Consider the following 26,886-nt stretch of genomic DNA (forward strand, 5'->3'; position numbering starts at 1 on the left):
TTGGATCACTATAAATACACCATTTGATATCCTTATTTTCACACAATCAAAGTATTTTAAAGGATATTAGAAAAATGGCTAGCAAAATAACTATTTGTGCTATACTCTTTTGCTTTCTTCTCATGTTTGCTTCTGGTGAGTGATTAATTTTAATTCTTGAATATTTATCTATTAATTCTTTTGGTTACTTAGGTCTGTTCCATAGAATAACATAGTTTAATTAAAATCAAAGCGATTCAAATAACATTTTGGTATATATTATATATTTTTAGTCGTGTTTGAGATTATACTATAAACTTCAAAAGTCTCTTTTATTTAGGTAAAACTTCGTATCTAATCAAACTTAAGATTTATAAATTGAAAAGGAGGGAGTATATTTTTCCATTAGTTTGTTATAATTTATTTCAATTATCTCACAAAAGTAGAGGTGGACATTTGGTTTGTTCGGTTTGATTGTTTGATATCAATTCGATTTTTCAGTTCTCGAATTGACGAAAATGACAACCATAACCAAACCGAAAGAAATTCAGTTTGGTTCGATTTCTACAATTCGGTTCGGTTATTTCAAATTTTATTTCGATTTTGAAGATTAAAATAGTGAGTCTTTCTTTGTCATGACTGGACATTTAAAATTGGTGGGTTTTTTTAGAAAAAATAATTTTTTCAAATCTATTTATCATTCCCAAATATAAATAACTCAACATGGATGAAATGAAATAACCAAAAAAATTATTTATACTGATTATATATACATATACATATACATATACATATACCGAATTTTTTTGTTGAAAAAAATAAAAAATCAAACCGTTTACTCGAATTTCTAAAATTTGAAATCGAAATCGATCCGAAAATCGAAATACCAAAATCAAAATTAAATGTTAATTTGATTTTTTGATTTTTTCAATTCGAACCAAAATATGCCCAGCCCCGCACAAAAGTGATTAGCATGGCCTAATTAATAGTAGATACTAACAAAAACCTTTGCTCAGAAACATCCTCTTACGGCCTCTATGAGGTAGGGGTAAAATCTGTATACGTTCTATCTTATCCTTCTTAAATTCTACTTTGTGAGATTATACAAAATATATCATTGTTGTAGCAAATGATATGTTTTATTTATTTTATTATTCTTTCCTAATATATTTTTTATCCTATGTCTTAAATACAGAGATGCAGATAACAGAAGCAAAATACTGTAGAAAGCCTAGTAAAGGTTGGAATGGAAAATGTTTTCCTAAAAAATGTGACAATTGGTGCAAGCATAAGGAACATGAAGCTTATGGAGATTGTTACAAGGGATATTGTTATTGTTATTATAAATGTTAAAAAAAATAAAATGAATGGCACAATATATATGGCCATAAGACTTTTCTTATGGTATAGTGTGTCTTATACAATATAATAATGTATGATTGAATAAATATCTGCGATTACATGATTAATATCGCAACAATTATGATTATAAATTATTTATGGTCTAATTAATATTTGTAACTTGATGTTTTATATGAAAGATATTGTATTATTATATATGTTGGCATGCAATTATTCTTGTGGGCACATTTTTTTTTCTAGTCTTGCAAAAATTAGAATAGTAGATTTTTTGATCGGGCGAAATTATACAGGGTAAATAACATAAATCGTCAAATAAAAGGGGATTATTTTCAAAAGTTCCACATAACTTTAGATCAATTATAAAATACCACGGTCTAGGAAAACTTGTGTGTATCTTAGCTGTATGTATTTCAGATACACATGACTTGGCCTATTTTATAATAACGTCATTTCAAATACACATGTATATCTTGTGTAAAGATCACACATGACCTAGCCTTTGTGTGTATCTTAGGTATTAGATACATGTGTGTATTTTAGGTATTGAATACCACATGTTATTATAAATGTTAAAAAAAAAATGAAGGCAACAATATATATGGTCATAGGACTTTTCTTATGGCATAGTGTGTTTTATAAAATATAATAATGTATGATTGAATAAATGTTTGCGATTACATGATTAATATCATAGCAATTATGATCATAAATTATTTATGTTCTAAATGTTTGTAACTTGATGTTTTATATGAAAGATATTGTATTAAGTACTATATATGTTGGCATGTAATTATTCTTGTGGGCATATTTTTTTATTTTCTAGTCTTGCAAAAATAAGAATAGTAAAAAACATAAATAGTCAAGACTATTTTCAAAAGTTCATATAATTTTAAATTAATTATAAAATATCAAAGTTTAGGAAAATCTCGTGTGTATCTGAGCTGTGTGTATTTCAGATACACATGACTTGGCCTATTTTATAGCAGCGTCATCTCAAATACACATGTATATCTTATGTAAAGATACACACAACCTAGCCTTTGTGTGTATCTTAGATATCAGATACATATACGCGACACACATGTATTGGGATCTGACTGTAAGAATGAATAATACTAAGCCTTTTACTAGTTATAACACAAAGGGGTAGCGATAGCACAAATGTTGTATGGTATGGCCATAACATAATGCTATTACTTTCACACTCGTATCTATCAATTAGTATTACATTCCATTGCATAAGCAATTTGATTTTTGTCTTACATGTACTTTACAGATCGCGCTACATCATATTCTTCCCGATAAATTCTTCTCATATCAGAGGATGCTAAATATGATTTAAAAGGCATAATTTTTAGTATATCGCTAGACAGGACCTTCACTAGCTCGGCTAGATAAGTCGTTCTTTCGAGAGCAGACCAGGTGAAAGCCGATTAGTTGAACATAAATGTTTTAGAATTGACTAAAATTGGTTAATTAGAACTTTACTCATCCAAATTCATCTTATATGCTTGCTCGGTTTGCTTTTACTTGTCACTTTTTGACATGACACATTCATTAAGAAAACAATTATTGATATGATTATTTTACCGTATTACCCTTATTAATTGATGTTTATAGTAGTATATTTTGAAAATGGTTGAAAGAATAACAATTAATGCTAAGGGTAAAATAGAAAAAAAAAAAAAACCTTTTGTTAAGTAAAAATAGAAATTCAATTAGAAAAATTGTGAAAAGTAAAAGCGAACGATGAAAGTATAGGATAAGTACATATTTACTACTATTCTTTTCAAATTTTATTTCACACATTAATGATGAGTACATTACATATAAAGTACAAGAAACAGCCATATCCAATTTTCTTACGATACTGCATTCGATATTACATATAAAATATTTAATTTTGAAGTAAATATCGAGTATCGACAAGTTTTTACCCCTTCTTATTATTGCATCTAATATGACATTTATTTGATGATTAATTAATTTGAGTCATCAACATCTATAAATACACATACAAGCCATTCCCACTAAAAGGCCTTTCCACAAACATTCACCTCCATAAATATACCCCTCCTCATCTTTACATGTATTATTACAACGATATCTACTATAACATTGTCCCCTAAAATTGTCACTCCACACATCACAAAAACCAGCACTAGCACCCTCCACAACTTCATTGTCTGCCAAATAAATAAATAAAAATTATGATGGCGAGGTGCGAATCTATAGTAAAACTTTTGGTGTTACGACACTCATTAAATTCTACGCAGATTAGGTGTGATCATATAAATAATGTATAAAATCTGGTATAAGATTTAAAAAAACATCCAATAAGCTAAGAAGATAGTTGGACATTAACCTTGAAGCTTTGGACGTCAATATATGTGTCCGAACCTTCCGTGCACCCACAACCCCTAAAATCTGGGTCCGCCACCATGTCTTAGCTCTATATATACTAGATACCCGTGCCAATACAAGGCACGAGCATTTTGACAACACTAATGTGCAAAAGAGATTCAACTTTGGGAAAGATTATTTCTTACTTTTTTTAATTGTTTCGTATAGGAGTAAAAGAAAAGAAATGTAGTACAATGAACCGATGTTAACAAAATATATACATTTAGTATGGAACAAAATTGAACTTGCTAGACTAGTCCAACCAATACCAAAGTGATTATATAAGTGGAATCTAATTAGATTGTTGCAACTACAGCTGACGGCACGTCTTTCGTTTGGACATTCGTGGAAAAGTATATGATGCACGTCTCATTTGAAAGTTTCAAATATATAAGTTGAGGAGACATATATTGATTTCGAAATATTTATTGCATCACAAAATTACCGAAATACCCTTGATAATCATTTAATAAGGAACAAAGAGATATTTATAAAAAATTACTACCATGTATAATTCAATTACAAAAGTCTAAATAAAAAATATTATTAAAATAATACATGAGGATAAAACTAATAAATATAAGAAAAATAATATACATGCGTAACCATTTTACTGCGCCATAAAAATGAGGACAAAACTAATAAATATAAGAAAAAAATAATATGCATGTGTAACCATTTTATTGCACCATAAAATTATCGAAATATCCTTGGTAGTCATTTAATAAGGAACAAAAAGATATTTATAAAAAAATAGTAGCATGTGTAATTCAATTACAAAGGTTTAAATAAAAATATTATTAATATAATACACGAGGACAAAACTAATAGTAAATATAAGGAAAAAACAATATGCATGTGTAACTATTTTATTACATAATAAAAATGAGAACAAAACTAATAAATATAAGGAAAAACTATATGCATGTGCAACCATTTTATTTACTACTATATATAAGTAAAGGTTGGGGTCACTAAAATTACCGAAATACCCTTGGTAGTCAACCTTCACTTATATATAGTAGTAAAGTAAAGAAAAGTAAAGAAATAATAATAATAATAATAATAATAATAATAATAATAATAGTAGTAGTAGTAGTAGTAGTATTAGTAGTAGTAATAGTAATAGTAGTAATAGTAATAGTAAAAAAAAAACAATAATAGTAATAATAATAGATTATGGGTCATTAAAATTATCGAAATACCCTTGGTAGTCAACCCAACCTTCACTTATATATAGTAGTAAAGTAAAGTAATAATAGTAATAATAATAATAGTAGTAGTAGTAAAAAAAAGTAATAATAAGAATAAGAATAAGAATAAGAATAAGAATAAGAATTTCTCTTATATATAAATAAAGACAAATAATATTATGGGTCACTAAAATTATCGAAATATCCTTGGTAGTCACCTCATTCTTCACTTATATAGTAGTAAAGTAAAGTAATAATAGTAATAATAATAGTTGTAGTAGTAATAGTAATAGGAAAAAAAATTAAAAATAATATTAATAATAGTAAAACAAAAGGAATAATAATAATAATAATAATAATTATTATTATTATTATTATTATTATTTCTCTTATATATAAATGAAGGATTGGTGTAGTCACAAAAAAACAAATTAGTGGTACACCAATCCTTCACTTATATATAAGAGAAAAAGTTAACTAGTGTGAATTTGCATCAGACTTTTTGTTTCTTTTAAACCTATTTGTAGGAGCTTCTATTCTTTTTGTCCCTTTGATAAAGTGAGGGATGTTTATCATCCGAACAACTCGCTCTCTTATCAGCCAAAATCTGATCACTTTTTTTAAGAAGAGCTCATATCATTTCACGATAGAGGAGCGACCAAGGGAGGATCCAAGGGGTTAGATGCGGGTTTTCAGGATTCAATAACTTTCGTCCGGATATAGGGACTAGTAAAGTTTTGTGTGGTCCTCTTGATTGTGGGTTCAAATCCCCTTAAATCCCCTTAATTGTTATTTGATTTTATTTTGATCTAATATGGAAAGCGCACAAACTTTAAATCCTAAATTCGCTTCTGAGAGCAACATGGCAAGGGTAGTAGCAGCTTATCATTCAATACACATGACAATACAATTCGATATATTTAAGCAATTTATCTAACATATATACTTGTTACAACATATTAAATTACCCGAATAAATAGTAGTGTATTAAACTTCTTTATATATAGCATCAATATATAAGCCTTTTTTTTTCTTTACTCACCATTTGATGCAATGAGGAGCAAACTGAGAAATATCACAAGAAACTTAGAATAACAAACATAACATTCAGCCATTTTCAACCTTAATTTCTTTCTTATTTCTATGAAATATATAAACAAGAAATTTGTAATAGAAGTTGTATCAACCTATACTAAAAACATATATTTATAGGGATGATAAATTTAGGTATTATCAAAAATTAATGTGTTACTATAGAATTAATTAATTCAAGAAGCAACATTAATTCTTGGTATCTTCAAAAATACCAATGAAGACAATTAATTTACTTTGATAAATAAGAGATTTGGTTTAACTTTTTCCTAATTACTTGTCTTTTCTTTTTGTTGATATATTGGTTGCTATATTCTACCATAATATTTTGTCAATATTGGTTGCTATAGGTCACAGATTTGGGTTGTGAAAGTTGTAGATACTAACGCTCATATTGTTTTAGACTGTCTACATTATACTCTTTAGAATGCGATCTTTCTTCAAACCTGCTAATGCAAAATGCTTTATGCACAAAACTGTAAAATAATATTTTGTTAGCTTCAACAATCTTTATATCGATTAATTACTTTCTGTAAGTATCAATTCAACATAAATAAAAGTCGAAAAGCCAAAAAATAAATAAATTCTGTAGATCTAGAATAGAAAAATTCTGGTACCTTCTAGAGTAGTTAACGAGTGACATAGCTGAAGATCGTCTATGGATGATGGCATGCCACAAAGAAAAAAAAATACTAAAAGACAATATGCCATTATTTCCTAAGTCAAGAACTCTGAGATGCCGATGACGTTTTAGACACAACCTCAATTTAAGGGGACACGACCGAGTAACAGGATGTTGTTCTTCAAGTTGTAGAAGGAAACCAAAAACAAAAGAAAGGGCAAAAACAAACGAAAGAAGACAAACAGAATTAGTACTACTCGTGGTTTGATAAAAAACAATACACGTGTTAATAAAATAAGATTTAAGGCCCAAGTATAAGATATCATTAACTTAGTTTTTGGTACAAGTAATAGTTGTAGCATTCATACAACCCTTCTTGGCTTATATATAAGAGTTACGTCAAGAACTTTGAGATGCCAATGTCGTTTCGGAAGTAGACTCAATTTAAGTAGACACGACAGAGCAACAGGATTTTGTTCTTACGGGGGACCTATTACCACCGAACTAAATTTTCGCTTATTTTTGTGAACCTTTTTGACTGACGTGATACCTTTTTAGCTGATGTGACATCTTTGACGTGAGCTTCATTTTTATATAATAAAGGTGTCACATCAGTACAAAAGGGTGACAAAAATACGCTAAAATTGAGTTCAAGGGTAATAGAACGCCTGTGAAATTGGAGTGTTTCGTAGCAATTTCAACCATAATTCGGGGGTACTGGATGCTTACCTCTAAATAAATAAATAAATAAATAAATAAATCAAGAATCACTCTGTCTTACTAATAAATACAGAAAAAAAAATCTCTCATTTTCTTTGTGCTTCCATCCTAGGTATTTCAGTATTTTTTACTCGTAAAAATAACATAAATATACACCTTAACTTAGCATATTTATACAAATCCCATCCTTACAAAGTAATTACAAAAATCTCAACTAATTATGTATCTTCCTCGGATGTATCGGGGAGCTAGTTATGTATCTCAACAGATCCAAAATCAGAAAAAATATGTATCTCTATAAGAAAAAAATGTATCTTCGTCGGATATATTATATATTTCGACAGATTCAAAATCGAAAAAATTATATTGATAGCTAATTATATACCTTTACAAAGAAAAAATTATATCTTCGTTGAATGTATCAGGAGCTAATTATTTATCTCAACAGATTCAAACTAGAATTTTTCAGTACTTATTCAAAATCTCTAAATTTTCTATAATTAAACTCCAAACAGTTGGGATTTATGTTGTTTGGCCATATATAAATTACAATCAGACTAAGTTTACCTATTCTATGATAGATAATTATTCATAATAATTTATCTGACATATATACAGGTTACAACATATTAAATTACATAAATAGGAGTATTAAAGTTCTTTTTTCTTGTCTCACCAGTTGAGGCAATGAGGATCAAGCAAAGAAGTCTTACAATAAACTTAGAATAGCAAACATAATATTCAGCCATTTTCAACCTTAATTCCATTCTTATTTCTATGAAATATAAACAAGAAGTTTGTTATAGGAACTGTATATATCCACCTATATATATACACACTAACAACATGTATTTATAAGGACAAATAAATATGGGCATTGTCAACAATTAATATATTATTATAGAATTAGTTGACTCTAAAAGCAATATTAATTCTTGGTATCTTCAAAAATCACCAAACATTAGTTGCAACTTCTTCAAATCATGCAGAAATCATAGCTATTCAGGAAGCGAGCTGAGATTGTGTTTGATTGAAATCAACAACTCAACATATTCAAGAAATGTGTGGATTTTCTTTGAATAAGAATATTCCAACTACATTTTATGAAGATAATGTTGCATGTATAACTCAGTTGAAAGGAGGTTGCATTAAAAGAGACAGAAAAAAACACATTTCATACAGAGGCGGACCCATGTGTTATTTTGGGATGTTCCGGCACCCACTAAACTCGACATATATTAGATATAATTATATAAAAAATATCAAAAAAATGATATAATAAATAAAAAAACATTCAGAGAACAAAAACATAGTTGGGTACTGTGGCTTTAGACGGACTCTTAAAGTCTTTTCCGTGCTAGTGGTGTGTGTTTGAATCCTTGTAGTAGCATTTATTTTTATTTTTTTATAATTTATTTTTTGAAGCACCCACAATCTTTAAATCCTAGGTCCGCCACTGATTTCACCAAAAATTTTTTTTACTCATGATCTTGAGAAGAATGGTGAAATAGATGTTCAACAATTTCGTTCGACCGATAATTTGGCAGACTTGTTCACTAAAGCATTACCAACCTCAACATTTGAGATACTGGTATTCAAGATTGGAACTCTCTGTCTCCAAGAAATAAAATGATGTTTGCATCGGGGGGAGTAACATATGCGCTGCACTCTTTTTTTCCTTGGCCTAGGTTTTGTCCCAATGGATTTTCCTGGTAAGGTTTTTAACGAGACAACAAACAATGCGTATAAGAATATATGTATCCTTTTTTTGCTTCACTAGGATTTTTTTTCATAGAATTTTTTCTTAGTAAGGTTTTAACGAGGCACATTGTCTTTCAATGGACATCCAAGGGGGAGTATTGTAAATAATTATTAAGATAATATTGTGGATGTCCATAACTTCTAGGCATTACTCCTTCTTTAAGTGTAGTAATTCTATCACTTTCACTACCTCCTCATTGAACATTCATTCATCTATATTCTTTCTCACTTTCTCATGAGTTAATGTCATATTTATGTTCTACACACTTGAAAGAAATTTATCTTATATTGTTCTCCTGCTATCTTGTTCTATATTGTTATTCTTGTTCTTTACTTGCAATTCTTGTTCTTAATATTAAAGTAATATTGACAATTATTCTTGTAACTTTATTTCATAAATTAATGATGAGTACATATAATTAAAGTAATTAACACCAAATGGCTCAAAACAATTTTCATATGATAAATATTTATCTACATCTGATATTTACATAATTTAACGTAAATGTCAAGTGTCGATAAGCTTTTACCTTTTCTTATTATATGTAATGTGACATTTATTTTGATGGTTGATTGATTTGAGTCAACAACTATAGGTGCACATACAAGCCACTCCCACAAAAATGCCTTTCCACAAACATTCACCTCCAAAAACATACCCCTCATGTATACATGTACTATCACAATGATAATCATTAAGACATTGTCCCTTAAAATTTTTACTCCATGCATCACAGAAACCACCACTAGCACCCTCCACACCTTCAATTTCTGCAAAATAAATAAAGGAAAAAGGATCAAAAATATTCTTTTACTTTGATAAATTGATTAAATTTGCCCCCTCATTGTACATGGAATCAAATATTTGCCCCTCGTTGTACTATCGAATCAAATATACCTCTGCTGTTATACTATCGGGATAAATATATCCCTGCCATTAGTGGAGTTATAAAAAATGTCCCTCCACCATGACAAAGTGTGAGCCACGTGGCGTGACATTTGAGTGAGGTGGATGCTACCTCAACAACAACAGATTTTTTTTTTCTTTGCTTCAAATTTTATTTACTTAATTATTTAATTAATCAATTTTTTAAACAAATAAAATATGTAATTATTTAGCACCACCTCCAACAAAAAAAATCAGTAATCACTAACACTATTGGTAAAACATCCATGGTGGTGTCAATTTTTCCTAACATTTTGCTAATCTTAAACCCTCACTTCGGCACGTCTCTATCGGACTTTTCAAAATCCATCACCTTCTCCGGCAACTCAATTTTCGAACTCGTTGCTTTTGGTCTTTACAGCTCGACATATGGCAAATCTTTTCCTTTTGCTACGTTTGGTGGTACTTCTCTTCCGTTTGGTGAGGAGATATCGATGTCTATTAATGATGACAATTATATTATTTTAAATAAATAAAATATGTGAGTATTTAAATTGTCAATTTTTTAAAAATAAGTAATAAAATTTGAAGCAAAAAAATTTGAAATGTAAAAGGAAGAAAATAATTATAATGCTGAGTGGTATGCCATGTGGCATCCACCTAATCCAAATGTCACGCCACGTGGCTCTCACCGTGCCATGGTGGTGAAGTATTAAAAAAAGGTATATTTGGCTCAATAGTATAACGGAGGCAAACTTAACTAATTTATTAAAGTAAGAGATATTTTTTTAATCTTTTCTCATAAGTAAATCATGAATCACTCTGTCTTACTAATAAATATAGAAAAAGAATTCTCTCATTTTTGTGCTTCCATCCTAGGTATTTCAATATTTTCTACTGGTAAAAAATAACATAAATATACACCTTAACTTATCATATTTATATAAATTTTCACACTTACAAAGTAATTACAAAAATCTCAACTAATTATGTATCTTTATTGGATGTATCGGGGAGCTAATTATATATCTCGACAGATCCAATATTAAAAAAATATATCATGAGGTAATTATATATCTCTATAAGAAAAAAATATATCTTCGTCGGATGTATTATGTGTCTCGACAGATTCAAAATAGAAAAAAAATGTATCAAGAGCTAATTATGTATCTTTACAAAGAAAAATGTATCTTCGTTGGATGTATTGAGAGCTAATTATGCATTTCAACAGATTCAAAAGTAATTATGCAAAATGTCAAAATTTTCTGTAGTTAAGCTTCAAACTGTCGGAAATTATGTTGTTTGCCCATATATAAATTACAATCAGATTAAGGCATCATTTGTTTGCACTTAATGGAGGTCTAAATTTGAATGATTCAGACTTCAGACAATTAAGTGCATTTGTTTTTCATTAAGATTTTGGCTCTTAATAGGTCTGAATAAGTCTTAATCATTCAGATCTGGAACTAAGTCTTAATCATTAAGAGGTATTCTTGTGTTGGATAATACTCACCACTACTCTATCCGTAATCATCAGTCACCACCACTAATCATCAACTTTGTCAATCACCACCAATCACCTCTACCATCACAACCACCATTTACAATCATAATTGCTACTACTCACTATTTTCAGCCGCTACCATATCTACCACCTCCATAATTTTAATTATATCCGCCTCTATCACGACCGTAAACGCCAACGCCAATGCCAACACCACCACCATCATCAATCAATATTGGCTAATCCCAACTACTAATCAACTCATCTATCACGACTAGCGTCACCGCTAACTACAACTAACACATCATTAGTATCTACACATTCTTCGACCACTATCACCACCACTGTTGTCACCGGTTTCGCCATTTGTACCACCGCTTCAACCACCATCATCGCTAATAGTATATCTCTACTAATAATCATCTCCAACTACCAACAACACATCGTCTACCATCATTTATTCATTTTTAAGTTATCACAATCAACACCTCCAACTATCAACATCAATCAACTTCACATCACTACCATCACCATCAATCGCCACCTCCATAATAGTCACTACAATACCTAACATCTCTACCATCACAACTATCACCATCAATATTACTAATCACTAGCATCAATCATTACCACCACCATAACAAACCATCTCTATTATCACTAACAAATATATATTTTTTCAATTAAATAATAATTTTATTATATTAAATTAAATATATTTTAATGTATAATTATTTTTTATTTAATTATATTTTTTATTTTATATGCAAATAAATAAATTTTGCATATTCAGATATTCAAAAATAAATAGTCTTAACCACTTAGTTTTTAGATCTGAAAACAATATCTTAATCATTCAGATATGCATTCAGATTCAAATGTTCGAATCTTAATAAAAATAAATGCACCCTAAGTTTTCCTATATTATGATAAATAATTATTCATAGTAATTTATCTGATATATATATATATATATAAACACTGTTAAACATATTAAATTACATAAATAGGAGTAGTAAAATTCTGTTTTCTTGACTCACCATTTGATGCAATGAGGATCAAGATGAGAAGTATCACAAGAAACTTAGAATAGCAAACATAATATTCAGCCATTTTCAATCTTAATCTATGAAAAATAAACAATAAGTTTGTTATAGGAATTGTATATGTCAACCTATATATATACTAACAACATATATTTAGAAGGACGAATAAATATGGGTATTGTCAACAACTAATGTATTATTATAGAGTTAGTCTATTCAAGAAGCAACATTAATTCTTGGTATCTTCACAATCACCAATGAAGACAACTAATTTACATTGATAAATAAGAGATCAAGTGACACTTTTATTATTTTTTTTGGTTTAACTTTTCCTAATTACTTGTCTTTTCATTTTGTTGATATTGGTTGCTATATTCAATATATACTACCATAATATTTTGTCAATATTATCAATGTGTGACCGATAAATCATGAGTTGGACCATGAAAATTATATTATAAGGTATTAATGTTCGCATTAGGTTAGACTTGTACTCCTTCAGATGTGGTCCTTCTTCGGGTCTTATTAATACGGGATACTTATGCACCTGACTGCAACATAATATTTTTGCACATTCAACAACATTTACCTAGACTATAATAATTAGTTTTTGTAAGTATCAATTACAACATACATAAATGAACAAATTAAACAGGAGTAATTTCTTGTAATATATAGGCCAAATAAGATTTAAGGTATTTTATGCATCGATGGTATAGAAATGGTAATTGTAGACAAATTTCCTAATAAACATTAATCGATAACTTTAATAAAAATGGTAATTAACTAATCTTCTATCCTATGTTAAAATTCATTCATGATTTTAATTTTCTTTTACACTTTAGTTAATATCATAAATATTTTGTCCGCTTCAACAATATTTACCTCGATTAGTTTTTGCAATCATGAATTTCAACATACATAAAAATACAGTTTAGTGTACTAAAGTTTTTGATATGTATGAAGTCATGAATGGACCAGATTACTAAGGCAATGAAATAAAATTAAACTAAAAAGGGCAGCTTGGGAAGGGCCGGACCACAAGGGTCAATTATACGCAGCCTCACCTTACATCCCTGATTTCCAACAATGGATTGTTTCCACGATTTGAACCTATGACCTGCTGGTCGACAATAACTTTACCAGTTACTGTAAGACTCGGTTCAAGATACCAAAATATGAGTAAAGCATCTTGTACCCCGAACTATGACCAAATTTGCTACGACACACTTCAACTTCACGGGGTCCCTATTACCCCCATGAACTAAATTTTAGTATATTTTTGTCAACTCTTTTAGCTGACGTGACACTTTTTTAACAGACGTGGCACAACATGGGCTCCATTTTTATTTAATAAAGGTGTTACATCAGCAAAAAAAAGTGACAAAATTATGCTTAAATTGAGTTCAGGGGGTAATAAGACCCCTGTAAAGTTGGAGTGTGTCATAACAACTTTTACCATAATTCGGAGTCTACTTGTTGCTTATTTCATAATATGAAATCAGCTCATGACATAATTGTTTTTTCTTGTTATGTTGTTTGTTACTTGTTAGTTATTGGACTTTTCTTTTTGTTGGTATTGATTGTGATATACCATGATATTTTTTTAGTTTTAACAATATTTACCTTGATTTAATTTTGTAATATTATCAATTCCAACATACATAAAAGTCCAAACGCAAAACATAAATTAAAAAAAAAAAAGTGTAATTTCATGTAAAATATTATTTGGTCATTGTAAAATAGTACACCATAGGATCATAAGATAATTATAAATACATTTTTAATAAATATTAATTAGTAATCTGATAAAATAGTAATTAACTAGCCTTTGCTATCACATGTTAAAATTCATAAAAGGTATACGTTTAAAAAATTTTTTTACGCTACCGACATTTATTAATTTAAATTTCAAAATATTGGTATTTAAATCAAGATTAATAGTTAATTATTATGAGACAAAAAGGTACAAATAGAACAAGGATAAAAACATCTCAGATTCTTCTTAGTGAGATTACATGAGATATATTGTTGTTATAGCAACTGGCATGTTTTATTTAGAGAAAAAGGTCTGAAATATACTCAAATTTTGGCGAAAATTATTATAACATGCTTCAACTTTGCGGAGGTCCTATGACCCCTTAAATTATTTTTCATCGTATTTCTGTGATATATATTTGTTCAGCTGGACCACGGTATGAATACGCGCACACTGAGTGCGTAAGGGTCTGAAGTAGTCCAGCTAAGCAAATATATGTCATGTTTTCTCCCTTAAAGTTGCAATGAAAACTCACTTTAACCATTAAACTTAACCTGTAATTATTTACCCCCCCTTATGAACTTTAAAATGTATTATTTTGCTCCCTTAATGGCTGACATGGCAAAAAAAAAAAAAACGTGTTTTAGTGGAAAAAAGTGTAAAAAAATAAATAAAATTAAGTGGGGCCTACTTTAAAATTTTCACCAATTATTTTTTTTCCTTCTTCCTCGCACCCCACCACCCCCATATCTTCTTCGTCCTCACACCCCACCTCCCCATTTCTTTCCTTCCTCTATTTTTTTTTTCACTCATATCCACCAAAAATGTTCAATCAAATACAAAATCATAGTAAGAAAAAAATACACAAATTATACAATAAAATTCAAAATATTCTAATTCTAATAATAATGATCTTGCTAAATTGCTCTTTTTCCCCTTCACTATACATGATTCTATTGGATTCAATTGGTGTGAATGGAAAATGGAGGGATACAACCTTTGAGGAAAAGACATTGTTTTGAAAAAGGAGTGACTATTCAGATAGTTGTGTCTATTCAGAAAAAGACACAATGTTTCGAATGAACAAACATGACTCTTCCAAAGGATACACCTTTTTAGATGAACCATTGCCACCTTTCGGAAGGGACACTTGATGACTATATAAACCTTCATTTATCCACAGGTTTAGGAGCGAAAATTTTCTGCAATAAAACTCTTCTTGTTTTCTGAAAATATACTATGTGTGATCATCTAATCGTTGAGTGAGTTCGAAGAGAATCTGATCGTTTGAGGTACCACTACAGTCGAATTGTTAGGCCATTTTATCCTGGGAGGAAAATTCCACAACCTTGGGTACTAGAGGGGAATTATTTCCTTAAGGACACTCCGTGAATTCGGAGGACTTGGCCATTTCTATTTCATCTTATTTTCTGAAAAGAAAAACAAAACATACTTCTTAGAAATATCACTTTGATCTTGTGTTAAGGGTGTTGTTATACTTCATAGTGTTCTAGTTTTATACTTGAACTAGTGTTGAAATTATTCTGTCAAATTACAGATTCTGTGTACCTGAAAACATTGAAAACAACAATCTTAAGGAAATAAATTTGAAAAAAAAAAAAAAACTTTTTTTTTGCTTGTTTGGTGAAATTTTCTTTTCACTAAAGTTTTTTTTTTTTTAGAATTTGTATAGCTTGGTTTCTGGAGATTAAATATTTTAGCTTTCTACTCCATTTGAACTTAACTAGTGATTTGAAGAAATAAAATCTTCATCACAAGTTAAAGATCACTCGGTTGACCATTGGAAGTCATAAAAACTTCATCATAAAACTAGAAATAAAGGGTGTTTAAAGTTGCTGCAACTTTATTGATTAGTATTTTGATATACTAAATTTTCTGTCTTATTGTGACAGGAAAATGACTAACGATAGTCAAGTACATGATACTACAACGACTATGGTGGCAAATAATATTGCCACAATGATTGTAATAATGCTCCGCAAGCTATGGAACCAGCGGAGAAACCTGAAAAGTTCACGGGGTATTGACTTCAAGAGATGACAGCAGAAAATATTTTTCTACATCACCACTCTTTATCTTCAATGGCTCACATTTGAGGAACCTCCAGAGGTGCCTGAGGGAACCTCTGAACAAGAGCGATTTGTGATTGTGGAGGCTTATAAACACTTCGATTTCCTTTGCAGGAACTACATCTTGAGTGATTTCCAAGATGACCTCTATAATGTGTATAGTGGAACAAAGACTGCAAAAGCGCTAGAACGAAAGTACAAGACAGAGGATGCTGGAACTAAAAAGTTTTTCGTTGCAAGATTCCTGGAATAAGATGATAGATAGCAAGTCTGTTGTTTCCCAAATGCAGGAACTGCAAGTGATCATCCATGATTTCCTTGTGGAAAGTATGATTTTGACAAATACCTTTATTGAACAATTTAAAAATGTTCTGAATATTCACATAACTTTTATTGTAGGTCTGATCGTGAATGAAGCGCTTCAAGTAGCAACAATAATAGAGAAGCTACCATCTATGTGGAAGGACTTCAAGAACTATTTGAAATACAAACGTAAGGAGATGTCCGTCGAAGATCTAATTGTACGACTACGCATTGAAGAAGATAATAAGGCTGTAGAAAGAAGGTCAAAAGTTGACACTACCATATTATGTCTTTATTTATGAGATATTCTACAACTCTTGCCTTAGAGACACGACTTGTCTCAAGAATTTTTAAGGAACTGCGTAACAATAATCCATGCCCTTAAATTTGCTTTGATGTCAAAAAAAGAAGATTCCTTTGCGGATTATCCAATTTTTTATTTATTAGTAAAATATAATAGAAGTTGAGAAAAAAAAAACAATCAAACAAAATAGAGAAATAAAAAAAAAGATTGAGAAAAAAAGGAAATAAAAAAATAAAGATCAAGAAAAAAGCAAAGAATTAAAAAAATTGAGAAAAATAAAAATGAGAGAAAAATAAAAATAAAGTTTGAGGGAAAAAAGAGAACTAAAAAACGAAAAAAACGATCAAACAAAATAGAGAAATAAAAAAAAAGAGAGAAAAAAATGCAAGAAAAAAATAAAGATTAAGAAAAAAGCGAAGAATTAAAAAAATTGAGAAAATAAAAAATGAGGAAAAAAATAAAAATAAAGTTTGAGAAAATGAGCGTAAAAATAGAGAACTAGTAAAAACCAAAAATAAAAAAAATAAAGGTTAAAGACAAATGAATTAAAAAAAGGAAAAAAAATAGATAATGCTTGAGAAAAAAGAAAAAAGAGAAAAAAATAAAGGTTGAGACAAATGAATTAAAATGTGAAAATAAAATTAAAGGTGTAGACACCTAATTTTGTCCCTCCCAAGTCCAATTTTATTCATTGTTAGCTCACCTTACCACACACCCTCATCCATGTGATTATACTCCACAAAAAATACAAAAAATAACAAGATTCCAATCCATAACAAATTAACAACCTCTACTCATCAAATTAAGACACCACACCCACTACCCCACCCCCCACTCACATCACCACCCCTCACATTTTTTATTCCTTTTTAACCAACACTAACAACAAAAAAGAAACCTGACCAAAAATACTCTCTACTCACACTCACAACACACACAAAAAAAAGAGAAGAATTCACCTTCTTCTCCAACATCTACTCACAGTTCACACACTAATACATACACACACTCTAGTGAGAGTTCGAGAGATTGAGCAAAACAATGATCGAGATAAGGGGAGTGAGATGGTAAGAGGACCAATTAATTCTGTTGAAGTTTCAGAGTTTTCTGGTGGGGTTTTCAAGTTTTCGGCAAATTTTTTTGCCGGAATTAGCTCTTGTACGCTGAACAGATCTTACACCAGTCACGAAACTCCTCGATTATCTGTTTTCTTTTAGATTTGTAAGCAAACTCTGTTGAGAAGTACTAAAATATGGACTAAAAGCGTTAAATCCAAACACCAACTAGCTGTTTTCCGGTGTTTTCTGGTGAAGTCTCGCCGGAGACTGTCATCTGAATTTCTTTTTGGTCCTCTTATTGTTGAAGCTTTCTGGCAGTCATACAATTTTGAACTGCTCGTTTATTTTTTGCAATTTTAGGTCGAATCAGTAGAAAAGAAAAAAAAAGTCATACCGAAGCTGGGTTCGAATGGAGGTTCTGAAACGAGGTTCTTCGGCATGGATTCTGTCCTTTCATTGAAGTATTATTGAATTTTAAAACCTTCGAATCGAGGTCCAATTCTATTCCTTCTCTTCTTTATTTTGTTGTTTGTCATGTTCGATGCTTTGAATTAAATGCGGTGTGTTGGTTGATCGGTGATGATGTGAATTGTTGTTTGTTTTGATTCGGTGTTTGATTTCCTTGATTATGGATTGGTTAAATAATATCTCATTAAGGATTAAATTGATTATTTGGGGAAGGGAATCAAAAATCGGTAAAAATGAATATTGTGGTATTTTGATTCATTGTTGATGTTGAACGTCAATAGTATTATGTTCTAGATCGAGGAATGGCAGGAAAATCGTAGATTTTGGGTAGGCAAATTTTAGGACTCGTGGTTTTGTTGAATATTTGAAATTTTGTTGAGTGGTTTGATTTTCTCGCATTTGGAAAATGTAGTCATTTAATCGGGGAATGCCCCACGATCACTTATTTTTATTCACCGGGCAATGCCCCGAAGTATCTTGTATTTGGAGGACGTCCGTGATGAAGTGCTGAGGCCTCGGGTAAGGCATTAGATCTTAGTCTAGGACTAGTTTAGGATAGGATTTATATTTTATGCATTTCTATTTTGGACTGTATAAGTGGACTGGACACTAAATTTTGGATTGTTTTATTTTGTTTGCTTGCTTGATTGTTTGCGTGTTTTGTGTGATTTATACATTCTTAGCGTCAAATTAGCCGATACATTCTACCAAGTGGCCGTGGTCAAACCACAGGATCGAGGGGTGCCTAACACCTTTCCCTCGGTCAACAGAATTCCTTAGTCGGAATCTCTGTTCGCAGATCAGTTTCTAGAGTCAAACTGTTTTGAAAAGAATTTCCAAAGGTGACTTGGCACACCCAATTTATGTCAAGTAGAAACTCTGAGTTTTCAATGTAATGAAGCATTTTCGAAATATATTTTCATTTTTTGTCACTTTAGATAATAAAAACCCTTTCAAACTTAAAACGAATTAAATTTTTAGAGTTAAAAAAGGGGAGTGACAGCGCTGGCGACTCTGCTGGGGATAACTTTTCAGAATTTGAGCTTTTTGTGGAGTCGTATCGGCTTTGTTTGTCATTACGAGTGTATAAGCATTATTTGTGATTTTGTTTGTGTTATTATTATCACTTTTGTGTGTTTTCGTGCTCTTTGTTTACAGTATTTATCCTATGTGTTACCGCTTTTATATTTGTCATCATGTGCATAACCCAAGTCTTTCTTTCCGCAACAAGTCCGTAGTACACGTGTTGTATACGACCTCTAGTTGAGTCACCCTTATTTTAGGAAGGGAGCCGTCGATGTTATGGAGTAGGTGGATAGCAAAGCAGCCACTATCGACCATACGCTCCCCCGAATAGCCTTGTTAGTGAACCCCAATGTAGGTCAGCCTTTAGGTCATGCTTATGTGCATCATATTGAGACCTAGCGGGGCCCACTTGGTCCTTTGTAGGAGACTCACCTCTAAAGCATCCTTATATGCTAAATGTTGTATTTTTTAGGATAACGTGGTCATTTGGCAGACTGATTTGGGAAAACCTTGTGTTAGAAGTAAAGAAAAAAAAGAGAGGAAAAAAAATGAGAACAAAAAAAAGAGTTTCGCAGTTTTTTAGAGTTCTTTATGGCTTTTATTTTTCACAATTCAAAAATTCAAAATGATTTTCTTACCCTTTTTCACGCATTTACTCGAAAATAAAAAACCTCAAAAATATTTTCCCTTTATCTCCTTTAGCATGCATTCATAATTCGAATTCCAAAAAAAATCATTTTTAGGATCTTTCTATAAAAGAAAAATTTAAAAAAAAAGATACCAAAAGCTTTGTACATTTCCTATAATGAAAATACCAAAAAGATTTTTCTTCATAATTGTTGGAGTCAGTCTTAGTTGAAGTGTCTAATTAAAAACCCAAAATTTTTTTTATTCGTTTGTCTTTGATTTTGTCTCTTAAGTTAAGGTCAATCTATTAGTTAATCTTTAATTGTCCAATCTGGACGAACTACGCATACCTGATTCCCGCCTCTTGGGGCAGGATACGTAGGCAACCCTCGGTGGGTCTGGTAATCTTTATTTTTGGCCTTTGTCTTAGTCTTAGCCTAGGTTTTTCTCCCCGTAATCTAGTGTTGTTAGTTGTCCTAGCCAAGTAGGCTAATTTTATTCAGTGGTACTGTTCGGCGATTTGGAGTCATAAAGTGGCATGTTCCTTCGATATGTCCGCGTCAAAGTCTCAAGGGTTGGGAATCTTTTGCTCCTATCGAATTTTTGAAATAACGTCTTATGTGTTATTACAGGGATGGGTTTGTCCACCAAGTATAAAGTCCCGATGGTTGTCAAGGTACATAAAAAGTTAATCAAGTAGTGGGGCATGTTTAACTATGTTGACCAGCAAAAACTGAATAAAATATTAGGAGATCTTACAGAACTTCTGCATATTAGCCCTCGTCCAGATCTAATAGAGGCGGTGTTGACCTTTTGGGATCCAAGTAGTTTGGTGTTTGGGTTTGGAAACTGTGAAGTGACTCCTACTTTGGCAGAAATATCTGGTGTTGCATTTTCCCTATATCGATAAAGGTATGATTAGAGCTCGAAATCATACTGGCATGAGGTTTTTGCAGTGTTGTGGGTTAAAAAGTAAATATACGTATTTGGGTTGTTTGAAAGATTCGTGGATTTCCTTAGATTTTTTGTTTGCTAGATTCGGGCCCTCGGAAGGTTTTGATTGCTTTTGGGATGAATTTCATATGACTAAGGAGAAGTGGGAGAAAAAGCATCTTGAAGTCTTCACCCTCGCTTTGTTAGGTACTTTAGTGTTTCCACTAGAAGAAAGACGCATCAATACACGTTTGCAATCTGTAGTGATGGCCTTATTTCATGAGGAACAAGTGGACAAGGTTACCTTATACCTATGATCTTAACAGAAATATATAAGGCTTTAACCGAAGTGAAGGGAGGGATGAGATTTTTTTAGGGAAGTAACCTGATGTTGCAACTATGGTTGATGGAGCATTTGCATGCACCTTCTCTAATTAGACCGGATGTGATTGACCATTGTATGCCCACTCGAGTGAAAGCCATGGGACAAAGAATGCGCGTTGCCAAATTCTTGCTACCTTTGGGAATCGATGCTTGGATTGAATTTCTCGAGTCAAGAACTGAGGATAACATTCTATGGAGATGTCTATGGCTTCGTCCAAAAACAATCTTATTTGGGTGTCAGATGCAACTCCTTTTTGTTATGATAGGACTTAATTATACTCGATCATACACTCCTCCTAGGGTAATGCATCATCTGGGTAGATCGCAAGATGTTCCACCCGTGGTGGATCTGCTGAAAGATGTTGAGTACTTTAAGAACCAAGCCTTAAGGGAGAGCAAATACGAGCAACTCTGGAATCACGCAAAAAAATGGGTATAGATACTTTCAAAGAAGGGTCGGATAACCCAGGGTACAGTTTGAGATATGAGATCTGGCTTCAATTTATACTTCGGGATGTTAGCAGGCCATTACCAGTGCAACTTAGAGGAAGAATACGAGAAGAATACATTGTTGATGACAGTTAGGATGAAAGTGCGGAGGCCAAAGTAGAGACACTAAGGGTTCGGTTGTCAAATTTGCTCAAGACTGTAGAGGGGTGTGAGAACAATCTTTTTAGGTGCACTCCCCATGAGGCGGGAATACGTGCCGAAAGTTTTTTCCCAAATATCGGGGTGCCTTTGCAGGATATGCTACGAAGTTTGAATGGGAGAAAGAGAACATCACAGACAGGTCCATCTCAGCCAGGGTCATCACGCAGAGCACCAGTTTGAAGGAGCATTTCTTATCTTTTATTTAGTTTGAGTCTCTTATTTTCTGTTATTGCAAGGTGGTGTCTTTGTCATATCAACGTTAAGTTTGCTTTTGGAGTCTTTAGTAGGAGAATTATGTATGTCAAATTGTTGGTCTGGAGTGTTGTTTGGTATTTGTTGTTTAGTTTTATAGTGGTCTTAAATTTGGAGTATGTTTAGTTGTTTCTTTATCAAAATGCTTTGCGTCATTCTTTCTTTTGTTTGTTTTCGCTTAAAGAAATAATAATAATAATAATAATAATAATAATAATAAAAATCATTAATTTTCTGGTATTTTTGCATGAGCGGCCTGAACTACGCAAGATCTGATTCATGTACAACATGATACGCAGGAAACCTACTTTTGGGGTTCGATCTAATCATTTTGTTTCTTGGTTTTTCATTATTTTTATTTTATTTTAAGGAAAAACAAAAGCCATAAAGAATGATAAAAGAGATGAGACAACGAGAGAGGAAAAGAAAGAAAGAATAATAAGAGAAGGAATAGAAAGATAAAAAAAAAGGGGACTGATGAGAGAGATGAGAGAAGTGATGGCGAAGAAAAAAAAAGAGGTGTGATTGGAGTAAAGAAGCAAATGGGTGTAAGAGAAAGATCGGGATGATGTTAAATGGCCCCATTACCCTCTAAGTCCGGTAGAAATGTACATGAACCTAGGATGTATACAATGTGATTTCTATGCTTGTTGCCTGACCTAAATCCTAACGGGTTTTATCTTTGATGAGCATGTTCTTTCAGATAAGTGGTTGGTTTGTAGCACTCTGGCTAGTCATCCGTACTTCACTAGATCAAAAGCGAAGCTTGCCATGGCTAGTAGGGAGATTGAAAATTCACTCATTGACCCAGATCAGGATCCCAGGGAAGAAAGTTCAGAACGCAATGATGAGGTATTGAGACTTAGACAACAATTGCTAGATCTGCACCAAGCATGGGCTAGTAGAATGCCTTCTCCTCCGCTCTCTGAAGATATTGGGAATATCCCCAATTGCCCACCGCTCTCTCAGGTAAAATTCTCTGTTCCCATTGAGTCTCCAGAGCATGCACCAGGATTCACTCCATGGCAATATTACCCTGGCAATTCTAGTGTGCCCCTGGCAGTTCCTCAACCAAGGCCCGTGACATAGCCGGTGCACCCAGCAGCGCCTGTGTTCGTGGCTCCGCTACCCCCTGTAGCTACCACATATGCTGTGCGTTCGACAATGGTGCTTCCTCGATCTGCCAGTGAGCCAGTATTGAAGGTTTCAGATAGTCAGTATTATGCCCCGGAGCCTACTTTGAGAATGAATGAACCATATGGGTACGCTCAGCCACCTGTATTTCCATTTGATATGGATAAGCCTGTTGCAACAGAGGAACAAGAAGTCATAGCGCAAAAGTTGAAGAGTTTAGAATAGGCCATGAGGAATTTTTAGGGAGTCGGAGATTATAAGAGTGTTGCCTATAAAGATCTTTGCATGTTCCCAGACATTAAACTCCCCCTTGGTTTTAAAATGCCCAAGTTTGAGAAATACACGGGGCACGATTATCCCGTGGCGTATTTGAGACGTTATTGCAATCAATTGAGGGCTACGGGGGGAAGAGAAGAGTTACTTATGGATTTCTGTGGAGAGAGTCTTTCCGGTCTGGCTTCAGAATGGTTCGTCGATCAGGATATTGACAATTGAACAACTGGGATGACTTAGTTTTTGAGTTTGTGCAATATTTTCAGTATAACGTCGACTTGATTTCGGACGAAAAATCCTTGGTCAACATGAAGAAGAAAAGCACTGAAGGCTTTAGGGAATACGCGATAAGGTGGCGTGAACAGGATGAGACCTATTTTCAATATTTACTTTCGGCAATGGAAAAGTCTTATTGAAGCCTTTAAAATGGGAGAGATGATAGAGGATGGAATCAAGACCAACTGAATAGTGAGTTTTGCCGCATTGAAAGCCACCACACAAGCGATTCAAGGTGGATTTGATATGTTCGAAGGTAAAAAGAAGAAAGAAGACGTGGCGACCATTGTAGCTGGAACCTATTCCTATCCAAAAGACCGCCTCGCCCCTATCCCCAATCCCAGGCCCAAGTCTACGCCCAAGCTCCATATATTCCTCCCCACCATTACTACCCTCCATAAAACCCATTATATTCTATTTCACAACCCTCGTACCCAGTATATAGCGCATAGCCATATGCCCAAACCCCTTCTTACCCATAATGGCGGGCGCAAGCTCCACAAAATCGTCCATCAGCTTCACCAAATTACCAAAACCCCTCCAGACCTGGTTTCCAACCCAGGCCCGAGTGCAAAAAAGAGAAGGTGGTCAAAAATCAGTTCACACCTCTTGGAGAGTCATATGCTAGCTTATTTGATAGGTTGAGAAAGATGAAGGTCTTAAGCCCAATTCAAGAAAGGCTTTCGAATCCACCTCTGAGAAATCTTGATTAATCGTTAAGATGTGCGTATTGTTCTGACATGCCAGGGCATGGTATCGGGAAATGCTGGCATTTGAAGAGAGCTGTCTAAGATTTAACTTATGCAAATCAAATTCTGGTCCAGGCCTCGGAAGCTCCAAACATTAACCAAAATCTGTTGCCAACCCATTCTGAAACCATTATGTTAGAACTGATATATGATAGGAAAGAGTCGTTAAGGTATTATAAGCCTATTGTCAGAATACAGACCAATGTGGACAAATCAGTGAATATGGCAGATTTGTTGAAAGCAATGTCATTAAGCTAGGAAGGAATGGGAGAAGATATAGTCCAAGAAAGCATACAGAAACTCGTGATCACAGTGCAAGGTTCTAGAAAATATGTTGATTTAACTCAGGATAAACCTAAGTTGACGGTGGTAGGAGCTCCGGGTAAGCCTATCTTGACGGTGAAAGGAGCACTGGCAGTGCCTATTGTTCTCAAATTGGTGACCCAACCTTCGATAGTTAATACGAAAAAAGGTTCCCTGGAACTATAAACAGACTGTGATGACTCATCAGGGGAAGAAAGTAGTGAAAGATATAGATGAGGTGGGGGTTTGACTTGGTCAGGAAGATGCTTCGTTCCTGAAAGTTTAAGGAAGTCCAAGACAATTGTGAGTGGACCTTCATCTATCAAAAAGCCTGTCACCAAAGAAGAATTCGAGGAGTATTTGAAAAAGATGAAGTTGTCAGAGTATTCAATAATAGATCAGTTGAAGAAAACCCCTGCTCAAATTTCCCTCTTATCTTTGTTGTTTCATTCCAAGGAACATCGTGATATTATATTGAAGGTATTAAATAAAGTATATGTTCCTAGGGAGATTACAGTAAATCAGCTTGAGAAAATAGTTGGAAAAATCTTTGAGGTCAATCGGATCAGCTTCTCTGACGATGAATTGCCTGTTGAAGGTACGGGGCGTAACCGTGGTCTTTACATTATGGTGAAGTACGAAGATTCTACGTCATTCATGTCATGATTAACAGAGGTTCAGGTGTAAATATCTTCCCTATTTCTACTTTGCAAAAGTTGAATATTGGTGTTGAGAGGATCAGGCCCAACAATGTATTTGTCAGGCTTTCGATGGTGCAAAATCAAACTCCATTGGCAAAATAGAACTTATGTTGATTATAGGGCCTGTTGAGTTCTCTATAGAGTTTTAAGTATTGAATATAGACTCCTCTTATAATCTATTGTTGGGAAGACCGTGGATCCACAAAGCCAAGGCGGTTGCATGTACATTGCACCAAATGATCAAGTTTGAGCATGATAGGCAAGAAGTGGTTATTCATGGTGAAGGAGATTTGTCCGCCTACGAAGATTCTCCCTTTTTCCTTATTGAAGCAAACAATTTAGAGGAGACATTTGTCTATCAAACTTTTAATACAGTGTCGGTGAATCGTATCATTGAAGGGCAGGTTATTCCGGGACCACAATTGTCTTCCGCTTCTATCATGATGGTGAGTGAGTTTTTGAAATATGGATTTATGCAAGGGCAGGGTTTGGGAGTGTCACTGCACGGTATCGTTTGTCCCATATGTCTGAGAGAGAACATGGGCACTTTTGGTCTGGGATTTAAACCTATGGCCGATGATTTGAAGAAGGCCAAGGGAAGGAAAAAGGAAACATGGTCACTCCCTTGCCCAATTCCGCTACTCAGTGAATCATTTGTCAAGAGCAATGTCACAAAGCCTGTAGAATTTGAAGATGAATTGGTTGATGACTTCCAGAACCTACTGATTGATGTTGACATGGTTGAAGCAGGAGAGGGTACCAGTAAGGCAGGCGTGCAGTTCATAGGTCTTGAGGTCCAGCTCAACAATTGGGAAGTCACTCTACTCCCCATCAAGACAGAGTTTTATTCTCTTTATGCTGATTCTAATGACATGACATGCATGCAGAATTTTCAGCCTGATCTTAAAATCCAAACTAATCAAGATATAATAAAGCAAGAGGGGGAATATAATGAAGTAGAGGCACTAGAGGAAATAAGCAAAGAGTTGGAATAGTTTGAAGACAAGACGAGTCCTAATTTAAATGA

The 26,886-nt window shown here is 32.8% G+C and overlaps 2 long non-coding RNA genes across 2 annotated transcripts; one reads left to right on the plus strand and one right to left on the minus strand.

The window, feature by feature from the left end:
* The first annotated feature begins 9 nt into the window (after positions 1 to 9).
* On the plus strand, positions 10 to 1,566 carry LOC107877024. The gene is made up of 2 exons (XR_001676107.2): positions 10 to 135; positions 1,175 to 1,566. It is a non-coding gene; the product is annotated as an uncharacterized LOC107877024 (long non-coding RNA).
* A 1,548-nt stretch (positions 1,567 to 3,114) lies between these two features.
* On the minus strand, positions 3,115 to 6,105 carry LOC124899993. The gene is made up of 2 exons (XR_007057538.1): positions 5,980 to 6,105; positions 3,115 to 3,527 (listed from the first exon to the last, which is right to left on the minus strand). It is a non-coding gene; the product is annotated as an uncharacterized LOC124899993 (long non-coding RNA).
* Between the last annotated feature and the right edge of the window lie 20,781 nt (positions 6,106 to 26,886).

Source organism: Capsicum annuum, chromosome 7 (genome assembly GCF_002878395.1).
Source record: "Capsicum annuum cultivar UCD-10X-F1 chromosome 7, UCD10Xv1.1, whole genome shotgun sequence".
Classification (NCBI taxonomy): Eukaryota; Viridiplantae; Streptophyta; class Magnoliopsida; order Solanales; family Solanaceae; genus Capsicum; species Capsicum annuum.